The 13,230-nt window shown below is 46.4% G+C and overlaps 1 protein-coding gene across 1 annotated transcript in view; it reads right to left on the bottom strand.

The window, feature by feature from the left end:
• TG (thyroglobulin) overlaps positions 1-13,230 on the bottom strand; it is a 1,030,738-nt gene that overhangs the window by 605,749 nt on the left and 411,759 nt on the right. The window lies entirely within an intron of this gene.

The raw sequence follows: 13,230 nt of genomic DNA, 5'->3' as shown, positions 1-13,230 counted from the left end.
GCCCACCTAATAGCACACCCCTTGCCCACAAAGGATGCAGGCCCACCGGCTTCAAACAAAAGCATTGTAGTGGACCTCACAGATTTAGAGATATTGCAAAGCGAGACTGCAGACAATATCAATGGCTCTGACCAGACGACGACCTTAAGGAGCCCAGGAAGTTTAGAGGCTGAATGAAACACCTTAGTCAAACCCGTGACCAGTGATGAGGTAGGATCGGTTGACTACCCTGTCCCAGCAGTGATCCTCCAGACAAATGTAGATAGGGAGTCGGTGGTGAACAGGTCCGGAAACATGGGCCCTTGTGAGGTAGAAGAGGCGATGCCAACTGCAATCAAAATCACAATGAACCAGACTCAAGACGCAAATAGAGGAGTCTCGGATGGTGCGGTCCTTGTTACATAGAAAGAAGCACTACTTGAGACTTCTGCAGTGGCACACGCTTTTCATTATTTTGCCTCAGTGGGAAACAGCTCAGCCTGACACTGAAGGAAGACAAAGATACACCTATAGGGGATTTGTTCTTTCTAGATAACGCACAATTTCTTCCCACTTGATTGAATCAGGGGTTCAGTCAATACCTCCTAAAAACATTGTTATGTCACTGAGTACCGCCAGCCCTCCACCAGTGAAGAACGTACCACAGGCCCCTAAAAAGGAAAAGTCCTTTACAGGTAAAGATCAACCGCAGATTATTTCTTTTTCAACCGACTTGGGGGCTCTACAAACACCTTGCAAAAACCCACGGGGAGGGCCCAATATAGTTTCTTTGGATGACTCAGTCTTCTCTCCTAAACCTATTGAAGACGCTAACAAGGGGTTGAACCTCACATATTTCAATTCACAACGTACCATTATGGCTGCCTTAAAAAAATGACTGTTTTATTTGGCATTTTCGTCGTGCTGCCATTTGTTGAGCTTTTTAATACCGGGAGCTGCCTTGCTATTTTGAAAGCACACGTTTTGTCCCACTATTGGCTGCTTATTTGACTGTTTTTTGGCCCTGCCAAGATGGCCACCATGGTTTTCTTTGTTGTGTAGGCAGGCTGTGCTGAACCACCTCTCCCTGTGCTGCACTCCCATTGGTTGCTGAGTGTTTTCTTCCATCCAATCAGAGACTGGCAGGCTTTAGCCGGCCCTCTTGGCAAAGGCCCACTTTTAAGGCCCCTGTCTGCTCCCTGTCTGCTTACGGAACGCTAATTGGGGTCCTCCCTACACCTTAACCACAATGATGCTGCCACCTCACTCCTCTAAGAAATCTGGACTGCCTTGACTTTGCCTCCTCCAGAACTATGGGTTAGTTCCCTCCTTATGGACTCACTCCTACCGCCTTTGACTATCACTGTTCTTTCTGCTTGACACTCCCATGTTGTCATCCTGATGCGCAGTGCTTCTTAAAACCCTTTGCTAACATCCGATTCCAAGATTGAAAAGTCAAATCTTGCTGTTTTTGCTTTGTTCTAAAAAGTCAAATCTTGCTGTTTTTGCTTTGTGCTAAAAAGTCAAATCTTGCTGCCCATTGCAAAATTCTCTGTATTTTGCTTGTATATTGTTTCTTCTTTTCAACTTGCCAGCCCACTGATCTCACCACTCTCTTTTGTCCCACACCTACCTGCCTTAGCCCCCCCCAGTATCTCCATCCTCTGATCGATTCCACCCCAATGGTGCTTTCTGGATCTCCTATCTTTTCCAACTGCTTCTCCATTGACTATCCTTCCCTTCTCACCAAGTCTGGTAGGAAGATGTTCAAAAAGGATATATTGGCCTCTAACCCTGGTCTTCCTATCGCCGACACCTACTCCAATGCTTCCGCCAGACAGACCCTCACCGACATCCTCTTTGTCGTTCCTTCTCCAGATCTATGGACTCCTCATATGGTCTCTGTTCTCTGCCCTATCTCCTCCTCTCCCATTAATGGTGGCACTCACTGGGAAGTTCTCATGGCTTCCTTCGACTCCTCTAAAGTCATTATTAATGTCTACCTAAATGGCACTGTCATGGTCCAAGGCCCTCAGGCCAATCTCCTCCTCTTTGATAGACGCTTCCCTCGCCTCATCATTTTCCTCTCATCTCCTGCTATCCCCTCCTCTCCCCCCTTGGATATCTTGCCCTCTCTCTCCTCCTCCTCCTCTGCCCCTCCTAGGGTTCTTTGTCCTCCATAGGGTGTACCTCTGATCTGTACCCCTCCCCGGAAGGTCTTTAAGGCTGGCAACCTTCTTCATATTGCCACTCTCAACTCTCGCTCTACTGTCAAACGCCCCTCTGACATCTGCCACCTCCTTGAAGAACTAGACCTTGATGTCATTGGTCTAACTGAGACATGGTTCACGGCCAGCTCTGTCACAAGCTTTGACACTCTCCTCCCTGATGGCTACAAGATCTTCTCAGCACCCAGATCCTCCCAGTCCAGTGGGGATGGGGGGTACCCCTGATCTTTCCTGAGTGAATTCCTGCCTCTATCATTCCCACTCAGACCTACTCCTCTTTTGAATGCCTTGTCTGTAGGCTTTCTCTCTCGCCTACCCATTCTCTTACTGTGGTTACCATCTACCGGCCTCCTGGTCAAATCACCTAATTTCTCTCTGAGTGGGCAGACCTCTCCTCCTCCCTCCTGGCCTCTACCACTCAACTCTTCCTCCTTGGTGACTTCAATATACATTTAGACTATCCTTGCTCCTCCTCTGTACTCTTCTGTGACTCCTGCGACTCCCTCTCCCTATCCATCCTCCCCTCTGGCCCGACTCACTCTGCAGGGCACACACTCAATGTCTTGATCTCCTCTGACCTCCTCCTCTCCATCCCTCTGACCACTCCTCTCTCCTGGAGCGATCACTCCCTCCTCTCCTCTCATCTCTCCCTCTCTTCCCCCAAGCCAAGCCTACCCAGCACTGCCACCTACCTTCTCGGACACCCGGCCATGAAGCGTGTGTCATTTGAGGCTTTTGCCGCCACTTTCTCTCCTCCCCCCCCCCCTCCACCTTTGGCTGTCTCACATCCTGACACAGCCATGTCTCTGCTCTTCTTTCAATTTCTGATACGCTCTTGTCCCTGTCATGAGGATCCGTTTGAAGTCCAAAGCCAAGTGCAATTCCTGGTATGACTCTGACCTAGCTACACTTAAACGTAAGTGTAGGGCGGCTGAGAGGTAATGGAGGACTTCCTGTTCCTCCTCTGACAAACTGGCCTGTCGCCTGCTACAAAGGCAACACCGACACTCTGTCCTCACCAAGAAGAGAGTCCACATTCAAGCTCGTGTCACTGCGGCATCTAACAACTCGGCCAAACTCTTTAAAATCTGCAAGGAGCTGGCCAACCCTGCTGCAGTCTATACCCATCCTGTTGCCTCCCAGGCTCTTTGCAATGCCCTTGCATCTCACTTCATTTAAAACACCCAGGACATCATGCCCACCCTCTCCACCCACACCCCACCTCTCCCCTCCCCATCTGTGCTTGCTGATCCTCCTTTAGCCACCCCCCCCACCATCCTTCTCGTCCTTTCCTCTTTTCTCCCCTGACGAGGTCGCTAGACAAGTCCGATCTATGAAAGCCTCCTCAAAACAGGTTCATCCCTGTTCCTCTAAAACAATCAAGGACCACATTGACACCCTCTCTCCGGCCCTTGCTAATTTTTGAAAACCACTCCTTTGCCTTGGGATCCTTCCCCTCCCCTCTGAAGCACTTCTTTGTGCATCCTCTTCTCAAGAAACCCACAGCTGATCCTTCTTGTCCAGCTAACTATTGCCCAATTGCAATTACTCCCTTTCTGGGCAAACTCCTGGAAAAGTTGGCCTTCTCTCAGCTTAACCTTCATTACAATTATGTTGGCTGTCTCCATGACCACCAGGCTGGCTTCAGAGCTGCCAGAAGCACGGAAACTGCTCTCCTGAACATCTGTGAAGATCTGCTCTCCAACCTTGACTCTAGCATTCCCTCTGTCCTCATCCTCCTCGATCTCTCTTCTGCCTTCGACACGGTCAACCATACCATCCTGCTCAACCGTCTCCGTGAAAACCTGGGTATCACTGATCAGGCTCTGGCCTGGCTGACCTCTTTCCTCTCAGACCAACCCTCCCAGGTCCAACTTGGGTCTTTCCTTTCATCTACGTTCCTCTCTACCTGTGGTGTTCCCCAGGGGTCTAACCTCTCGCCCTGGCTTTTCAACCAATACCTGGCAACTCTCACCCACGGCATTGCCAGTTTCTGCTCAGATTTCCAGTGCTATGCTGACGACACTCAACTCATTTTCAGGCTGCCCTCTGCCACCTCCTCTCCCTCTCTCATCTCTGATTGCCTAACTGCCATTGAAGATTGGTGTGCCGCCAATGAACTTTGTCTAAATGCCAGCAAGACGAAGATCCTCCTCATCGGCACACCTTCACCATCATTTCCCCTCACTCTCTGGCCAGCCTCCCTTGGCCCTCCTCCTACCCCCACCTGCGAGGCTAAGAACCTCTTGGTCATCTTTGACTCCACCCTTTCCTTCTCCGCCCACATCTTTGAGGTCTCTAAAAAGTCAAATTTCGGACTGCACCTCCTCAGAGGTACTCTGCCTTTCCTCTCCTTCCGCCAGAAGGTCATGGTATCCCAAGCTCTGGTTCTCTCTAGCTTGGACTATTGTAACAGCCTCTTTCTAAATCTACCTGCCTCGACTCTCCGTCCTCTGCAACTAATCCAGAACAGGACTGCGAGACTTTGCCTTGGCCTCAAGCCCTGGGATCGTATCTCTCTAGCTCTCAAATCTCCCCATTGGCTCCCAGTGGATGCAAGGATTAAATTCAAAATCCTCTGCATTGTCCACAAGGCTTTCTGGGGCCTGGGTCCAAAATACCTTCAGCTATCCCTCCGCAAATACATCCCTCTCGATCTCTTTGCTCCTCTACCTCCAACTCCCTCAGGGTCAGTAGTTTTTCAAAGAAACGAGCTGGGGGTAGATCTCTGTGTTCGGCTGGGGCCTCCCTCTGGAACAGCCTCCCTGCCACTCTAAAACTTGAGGAGAACCATCTCCGGTTCCGGAAGCACCTCAAGACCTTCCTCTTTTCTTCTGCCTTTGCTCCCCCTCTCCCCTGCTGATCTGTTCTCTCTGGCTTGACACTGTGCACCTGGCCACCCTCTGTCCCCCGGGGCCAGGTACCTGCTCACCCTGCCACCCTCCTGCACTGCCTCCAGGCCACCCCTTGCACTGGGGTCTGTATCTGTACCCATATAGCCCCTCCCCTTTTTTTCTTCCTGCACTTATCAGACCTACCCTGTCTGCTGCCTTAAACCTAGCACTTGCAAATTGCTGGCTGCACTAAAACTGTTTGTTGCCTTTATTATTTATTTATTGTTATTTATCTGTTTCTCCTCCGCTTCGCACTTTCCACTTCTCCACACTTCCATGCACTTTTCCCCTCCCCCTCTCCCATGCATTTGCGCATTCTCAATGTCACTGGGCCTAGTAAGATCGCTGTTTTGTTCTCCCCTGTTCCCCTCCCTTGCCTTGTTGCGCCCTGAAACACTTGTGTACGAGTGCGATAGAAATAAAATATCAATATCAATATCAACTATCTCACTGGCACCCTTCTTGAAACTATATGAGACTACGAACAAGAACTCTAAAGATCAAGCAACCTTGCTTGCAATGATTCATTCTAAAATTATATATATCCAGTCTTTTATAACAACCTTCCAATCCAGAGTGGACCACCAGGTGGAATGTGAGAACACAATCCAAAGAATACTACAAGATGCATTGGATCTGGAGCGAGCTGATAACAAATGTCTATTAAATTTCAGTCCTGGAATTGCTACAGTTAAAGTCATTGGTCCAAAACAGAAAAGGGGGTCATCATTGATGCACAATCCAGCCTCCCCTGTTGTGATGAACACGGATAGTTATATTCCAACCCAACGCAAACTGTAAGCTATAACAAGAAAGACAAGGGGCCTCATTACAAGGTCCTGTATTTCCCCATTGCCAGGGCCCGGAAACTTTAACTCCCCATTCCCGTTGAGCCCTAATGGGGAGGCCGGATGCACCTGGCGGCCGTAATGGCACTCGTGAGCAGAACTCGTAGTTTGTCTGTCTGGGAACTACAGTACCGGCAAGCTTACCAGTACCATAGCTCCCGGACCGGCAAACTTGTAATGAGGTCCAAGGGTTCCTTTTACAAGAGATTGGACACTAACATCGAGAAGGTTCCCCGTATCCAACTGGAAGAGACATTGAGCAGGATATGGAACCATCACTCTTGAGTATCGTAGATCCTACGGGAAAAGATTATAACGTGATGGCTAACCAGCAGAGTTTACCTTTAACTGAAACCAAAATTGAATGCCCTGCCGGGAGGAATTTGCAACCCTTTGTTGTTTTCAAAATAATGAAAAAAGGATAATCAATAGATTGACCTGCAGTGAAAAGCCATTGAGAAAAAAATAAAAAAATCTACTTGGCCACAACAACAAGAACTCTAATGCTGTTCGTAGTCTCATTAGAAACCTTCCCACTCCAAGATCCAGAATGCCCTTGATTACTCAGAAAAATACATAATCTGCTTCAAAAAGCATACAGCCCGAACCACGCTCCCTCCACCGAAGATCGATGATGATGAGAGAGAAGTGCAGACGTATACCTCTGAGGATACAGACAAAGACTGCCTGAATGGTTCTACATACGCGATTGAGGAAGAAGAGGTGCCGGACGAGGAAACATTCCCTCTAGCACGATTTGACCTACCCAATCAACTACATAACCAACGTTCCTATGCAATCCAAGGTGCTCCTCAAAGGTGGGACGTGTCGTCGGCCAAAAATCTGTTTCAAGCAAAGTGTCATCGTCCTGGAATCCGTTTGATGCAGTTAAGAACCAAATTGCTTCTCAGAAAATAACTACATCAGCCAGATCTTTTCTAACATTGGCAGAAAGATGGAATGCCACGCTAGTAAAAGAACACCCAACATCTCAACAAGACGGCAATGTTCAGCAAGTGGCCACCTGTCGGCCGTGGAGGGCTGAATTGAATAGGATGTGCAGCCCGCCGAAGAGGGAGGGCTCTTATAAAATCTCAAATAAAAGGTCCCCACAGTATAGACATGAGAGTAACTGTACAGGATCATGTATGGTGACTTTAGAACGTTTGCTGCCATTACAGGATGACCCGAGGATGACCCTATTTTGAACCAAGCTAATACCTTGCGATTATTTCATAACATTCCCCCCTTGCATTTTTTCCACTCAGATGACATCAGGATAGTGGAATTTCCTAAAGAACATATAAAAGACAGGGTTATCCTTCACTTGCGCTAAAAGGCGCTAAACCTCTTTACTGGAAATGGCCCATTTACTGTTGCCTACAGCAGAGGTCGAAGTGGGCGGGAGCGGTCGGGAGCGGTGCTCCTATACTTTTTCATTTTTCAGTTTCACTGTTCCTATACTTTTATTTTGAAAAGAAACCATACATAAAAGTGTAGGAAGAAGTTGAATGTTGCACTTCAGTGCACTGCACTGAACATTCCTTTAAATAATTGGTGTGTTTGTTTGGGGGTATGGACTGTGTGTGGGAAGGGGTGGCGATGGCGTTTCTGGAGAGCGGGGCAGACCAGCAGGGAACATAGCTCCACTACTTCTTTTCCTGCACTTCGACCACTGGCCTACAGGGTTCGAATGTCGAGCCTTTCAGATGATAGAAGTCCCAAAGAGCTCCAAGGCTACTCATGGAGATCGCCCCTTCTATGCCACCACTCTTACAGGAAGACGACTGGAAACTGCGATCAAGGGTGTCCTGACGAGAAGCAGCTGGTCAAGGCAAAACTAATTCACAATGAGGAGCTCCACATAGAAACCATGTACCTGGCAAGATCGACCCCAAGGTCCAATTAAGATCACATTCAACAACAACGACATAAACAAGCGAGTAATCATCTGTGCTAAGAACAAAGATCAGACAGAGACGACCTCAGAAGGAAGCCAGTGGACCAACCAGATGTGCACAGTGCACGTTTACAGAAGTATATTTCCGTTCCGTGCTTGCGAATAAGTCAGACCATATAATCAGGGCACTGCTAAAAATGGACGCCATTTGGCTGCAGAGGGTTGCGGCGGCTACAGAATATCACAGGGCAGGTTGTGCTGCAAAACAAATAGCCCTACCCGAGGAATTCAGGGGTTTCCGCTCAACACAAAAACCTAAGGAAGAACTTAACAAACTGCAGTCGTTTTTCAAAGACGTGACCCACATTAACTCCCCCACAACCAAAACTGATGTGATTTTGAAAAGTTGCTGAAAAAACGTCAACTTTCTCAATACACCCTGGAAAACATGGCCGGTCCCACAGAATACGCCGAGCGGCGTCTCCCAGGACCTGCTGTCGTTCCACTCGAGTGGGGAGTGAATCGCAGCGGGTTTTTTGGCCTGGAAACCTGTGGAATGCTGAAGCGTCTGACATGGTTTTGCGAACCTATAATTCTGAGATTCAGAGGCACGCTTTAAAGGCTAAGCACTATGAAGGCGCAGGAAAATTACCACGACGCAAAACAAGAGAAAACGGCAATTGTATTTCTGTCCCAAGTGGGAAATTACACACCTGCCAGTGCTTCCTAATTATGACTGTTAGGACAGATCTGCTTGCCTCGCTTTAACCTGAAAATGTGGATTCGCACACTCCAGAACGAAACCCTTATCATTATGTACCAATATTTAATTCGATTAGTGGGTGCTGCTTTCTATCATATTAGCACGTATCAGTAGGTAGAATACCGAAAGATAAATAAACATGAGAAAAGAGGAGAAACATGAAGAGGGGCGTGAGATAGGCTAGCCCTGCAGCGGCCATTTTGTGTTCCAAAGTCGCTGTTCTTTGCAAAATATACCACACCGTGTGACCATCTCGACCACCCGGATGCCACCCTCCTGCTTTCATGTCTCTTTGCATGCCCTCAAATTCCGCCCCCTTCTCTGTATTGCCATCTGTGCTTTGCCTTCCCTTCGACTCACTTGGAGCATAACCGGTTTGCGTGGCAGGGTTTGAGCAACCCTCGCCCATCTCTGTTGTAAGAGTGGAAGCGCGAGTGAGAAGGCCGCCTCCATGCTTGCGGCCTCATCAGGGAAACTGTCCGGGAAATGTGCAATTTTTCATGATAGTAGCATGAAGGATAGCATTTCACTAGTGCAACGGTGTGTTCATTCAGTGCAATTTTTCACAAGCGCAATGCTTGCCCTATTGCTAATGTTGTGTCATTTTAGCACTAGCACAATATCTGCCCTGGTTCAAGAATACAACGAAAGATTTTTGCATTTTTTTGCACTAGGCCAATTTTTACCTAAATGTTCATATTTAGGAAAATGATGGGTGGGGACATCTGAAATTAGCACACCTTAACCTCGGCATCACCTTCAATTCACCGTTCAGCCTTAAAGGAGAAGGACTCTGATGCAGGTGAAGGTCTCTAGAACAAAGAGTGATGAGCAGGAAGACACCAAAAATAAAACTCTGTCCTGCAGAAAATGCAAACTAATCTTCTGCTTCTCAATACCCCTTTCTCTTCTCTCCCCTCTCTGAAGCAATAGGTTGGTCACAAGATGGCGTGAATGTACTAGAAATATTATGTTCTCTAGATCAAGATTCTCCAGTGCGACATATTATTACAAACGACAGTGAGAGGGCATGTTTCTTTAGAATTAGTCGTTTGTTTCATGTTCTGCTGTCATTATCCAACGTTATAGTAGTGTGTAATTGTATGATTGGTGTTGTTATAGTAGTGTGTAATTGTATGACTGATGTCGTTATAGTAGTGTGTAATTGTATGATTGGTGTCGTTATAGTAGTGTGTGATTGTATGACTGGTGTTGTTATAGTAGTGTGTAATTGTATGACTGGTGTCGTTATAGTAGTGTGTAATTGTATGACTGGTGTTGTTATAGTAGTGTGTAATTGTGTGACTGGTGTTGTTATAGTAGTGTGTAATTGTATGACTGGTGTCGTTATAGTAGTGTGTAATTGTGTGATTGGTGTTGTTATAGTAGTGTGTAATTGTATGACTGGTGTTGTTATAGTAGTGTGTAATTGTGTGATTGGTGTCGTTATAGTAGTGTGTAATTGTATGATTGCTGTTGTTATAGTAGTGTGTAATTGTATGACTGGTGTCGTTATAGTAGTGTGTAATTGTATGATTGGTGTCGTTATAGTAGTGTGTAATTGTGTGACTGGTGTCGTTATAGTAGTGTGTAATTGTATGATTGGTGTCGTTATAGTAGTGTGTAAGTGTGTGACTGGTGTCGTTATAGTAGTGTGTAATTGTATGATTGGGGTCGTTATAGTAGTGTGTAATTGTGTGACTGGTGTCGTTATTGTAGTGTGTAATTGTACGATTGTTGTTGTTATAGTAGTGTGTAAATGTATGACTGGTGTCGTTATAGTAGTGTGTAATTGTATGATTGATGTTGTTATAGTAGTGTGTAATTGTATGACTGGTGTCGTTATAGTAGTGTGTAATTGTGTGAATGGTGACGTTATAGTAGTGTGTAATTGTATGATTGGTGTTGTTATAGTAGTGTGTATGATTGGTCTCGTTATAGTAGTGTGTAATTGTATGACTGGTGTTGTTATAGTAGTGTGTATGATTGGTCTCGTTATAGTAGTGTGTAAATTTTATGACTGGTGTCGTTATAGTAGTGTGTAATTGTATGCCTGGTGACACTTGCTTCTGTAGGGTCCGCTTTTCTGTGGTTCTCCTGCTACTAAGCTCACCTTCTTATCAATTGATTTCATCATTTTTTCTATCTAAGGTACTGAAAGTGTGACTTTGGTTATCTCTTTCGTCATATGCGTTTGTTTAGTTTTTCTGAACACCTGTGTCCCTTTTGTCATACATAAAACCAATGAACATGATAACGTTTACTTTCGCGCATTTTTTACCGACAGGTGGCTTGTTAGCTTTGACAATGGCATTAATAACCAGTTTTTTCCCGAAAATGTCATATTACTGGTAAATGATTCTTGTATGTCAAAGTGACTCAATGTTTTGCTTTTTTTAAAAAAAGTATGTCTGTCAGGAGTAAACCACAAATTAACAAAACTAATGAAACTGCTGTAATTTCTATAATCATACTGCAGTTTGAGTTCTAAGCAAATGCAAACACCTATATGTCTGGTTTACATTATGCAGTGATTACAGTGTGTTTTTCATGTCCAGCAGGTTGCATTTCCTCCCAGTATCTGGTGGGAGTGTAAAGGAGAAATATATGCATATCATCGTTTTTAAGGAGTATTTTTGAGCCTTAACACAAACATGTATTTTAAACTCTATAATTTGGGAAGACATCCTCATATCTGGAATGTATATTATGAGTTCGCCCTGGCTGGTGATTAGGAAAAACTACAGACGGGCTGAGTTGACTCCGGCCTGCACTTCACCTTTTGAAATTTTGAGTTAGGGAACAGGCCATGGAACAGGTTCCTGTTACATTTCCCTGCCAGGTGCTATTACTATAATCAGGAGATTGCCACCTGTTATGTTTGGTACCAAGCTCAACCCGCCTCTGCCACTTCCACGCGGCAAATGGTCAATCCTAACCATGCGCCTGTAAATGTGGGTGGTACAGGCCCCACAAAGGTTTCGATTGGCAACTGGAATTCAGCCCTAAAATCACATCTATCTTTGCAACATTTGCACCCAACTCCATAAAGGTAGGGAACTGATACACACATCAGTTTCAGCTTCTTGGCCATGGTCCCTCTCTTTGACAAAGTCCTCTCTTCTAGTCCCTCTCCTTCATCACAGTCTTTCGTCAAAGTCCATCCCCTTCATCATTGCCCTTGGTCACAGTTCTTCTCCTTCATCGCCGCATTAGCCAGAGTTGCTCCTAATCTGAAGTGTATCTACCTCACTGGCTTTCTTAACCTCTATGTCAGGATTGTGGGGCTGGTGGAAGCTCCTGAGGGCTTCTGTGACCAGAACCACCAAGCAGAGGCTAACAAGCCCAGAGATGTTGCCCGCTGATGCCCCGGACCATTTATTCCATCGGAGACTACATTTCCCAGGAGTCTGTGTGCCGGTGCACTCGCGCACGCAGCATGCACAGAGGAACGGTTATAGAGGTCAGCCCTGCCTATGCCAGGTGCTGGTAATTGTGTTTGGTGAGGCACGGGCAGCGCGGCGGCGATGGCGTGCCTTTCACCTCTGGTGAAATCCTCTTCCTCGCTGACATCACTGCTCGCTTTCATCCACTCGGGGGAGATATGGAGGCACCGGGAGCCTGAGTTAAGTGTTCTGCTGTGCTTGATATGAAATATATTGTGGGAACTACAGTGTGCTATTAGAAATGCTGTGATTGTAACAGGAACGCAGTAAAATAAAGGCACACCACGCAAAACTTTTCCATCCATGTGTGTGTTAAGACTTATGTGTTAAACAGGGTACTGGTACTCTGTCCTGCAACAGGGAGCAGAATGCTTAGGATTACAATTATTGTGTTAGCCAGGCTTTAAGGAGCATTATCTTTCACTGAGTTACTATTGTGTTTTTTTTGTCGCTTCATTTGCTTACTCTATTGTGGCTGAGTATTCGGAAATTCATGCAACCATTACATGTGCACCGTGTAGTATGGCCCAGTATGTGTTTTCAACCTCATTCAACCAGCTAGTGGTGTTTCTGGGTGACCTGCCAAGACAGCCGTAGGAACAGGGTTCAAGTAAAGCAAGTTAAGGTGTGTGATATTACTGAAATCATTGCATTGTGTATTGTATGTCATTTCCCCCCCAAAAAACTCCCTAGCCAATAAAGTACCCTAATCCTCTGTCCGGTTTTCCTAATTCTCCCTTACCTATCCACAACTTCTCCCTAAACCTCTTCCCCCATGGTCTGACTCGGTGTGTCCTGTTAGCTACATATGAGGCACCCGTGCCAACCAAGGTGGGAGGTTTGTACTCCATTCTGCTTCCGTGGTTAGGGAGGAGTTGTGTCTCCTCCCTCTGGCTACGTAGCAGTCCCACTGTGCCGCTTCAGACATTTAGCCAGACCCGTCTCATAAGAAAAGCTGGTCCCTTTGGAGCAACTGAAAATCTGCCTGTAAGTGACCCTCTGAAGCTGGCAGTGGGAAAGTGTACAGAAATGTCTGATCGTGAGTAATATCACAGCAGTGCAACCTGAAACAGGCATCAAGGAGAAGACCTGCCCCACCTGACCAGTGCAAGAGTCCACACAGTCAAGAACAGGGACAGGCATAACAATCCATAGTGTGCTTTCTTGGTCTC

Source organism: Ambystoma mexicanum, chromosome 5q (genome assembly GCF_040938575.1).
Source record: "Ambystoma mexicanum isolate Mex_15411 chromosome 5q, UKY_AmexF1_1, whole genome shotgun sequence".
NCBI lineage: Eukaryota > Metazoa > Chordata > Amphibia > Caudata > Ambystomatidae > Ambystoma > Ambystoma mexicanum.
Note: the sequence above shows the minus strand (reverse complement) of the source record. Positions and strands in the feature narration are given on the sequence as shown.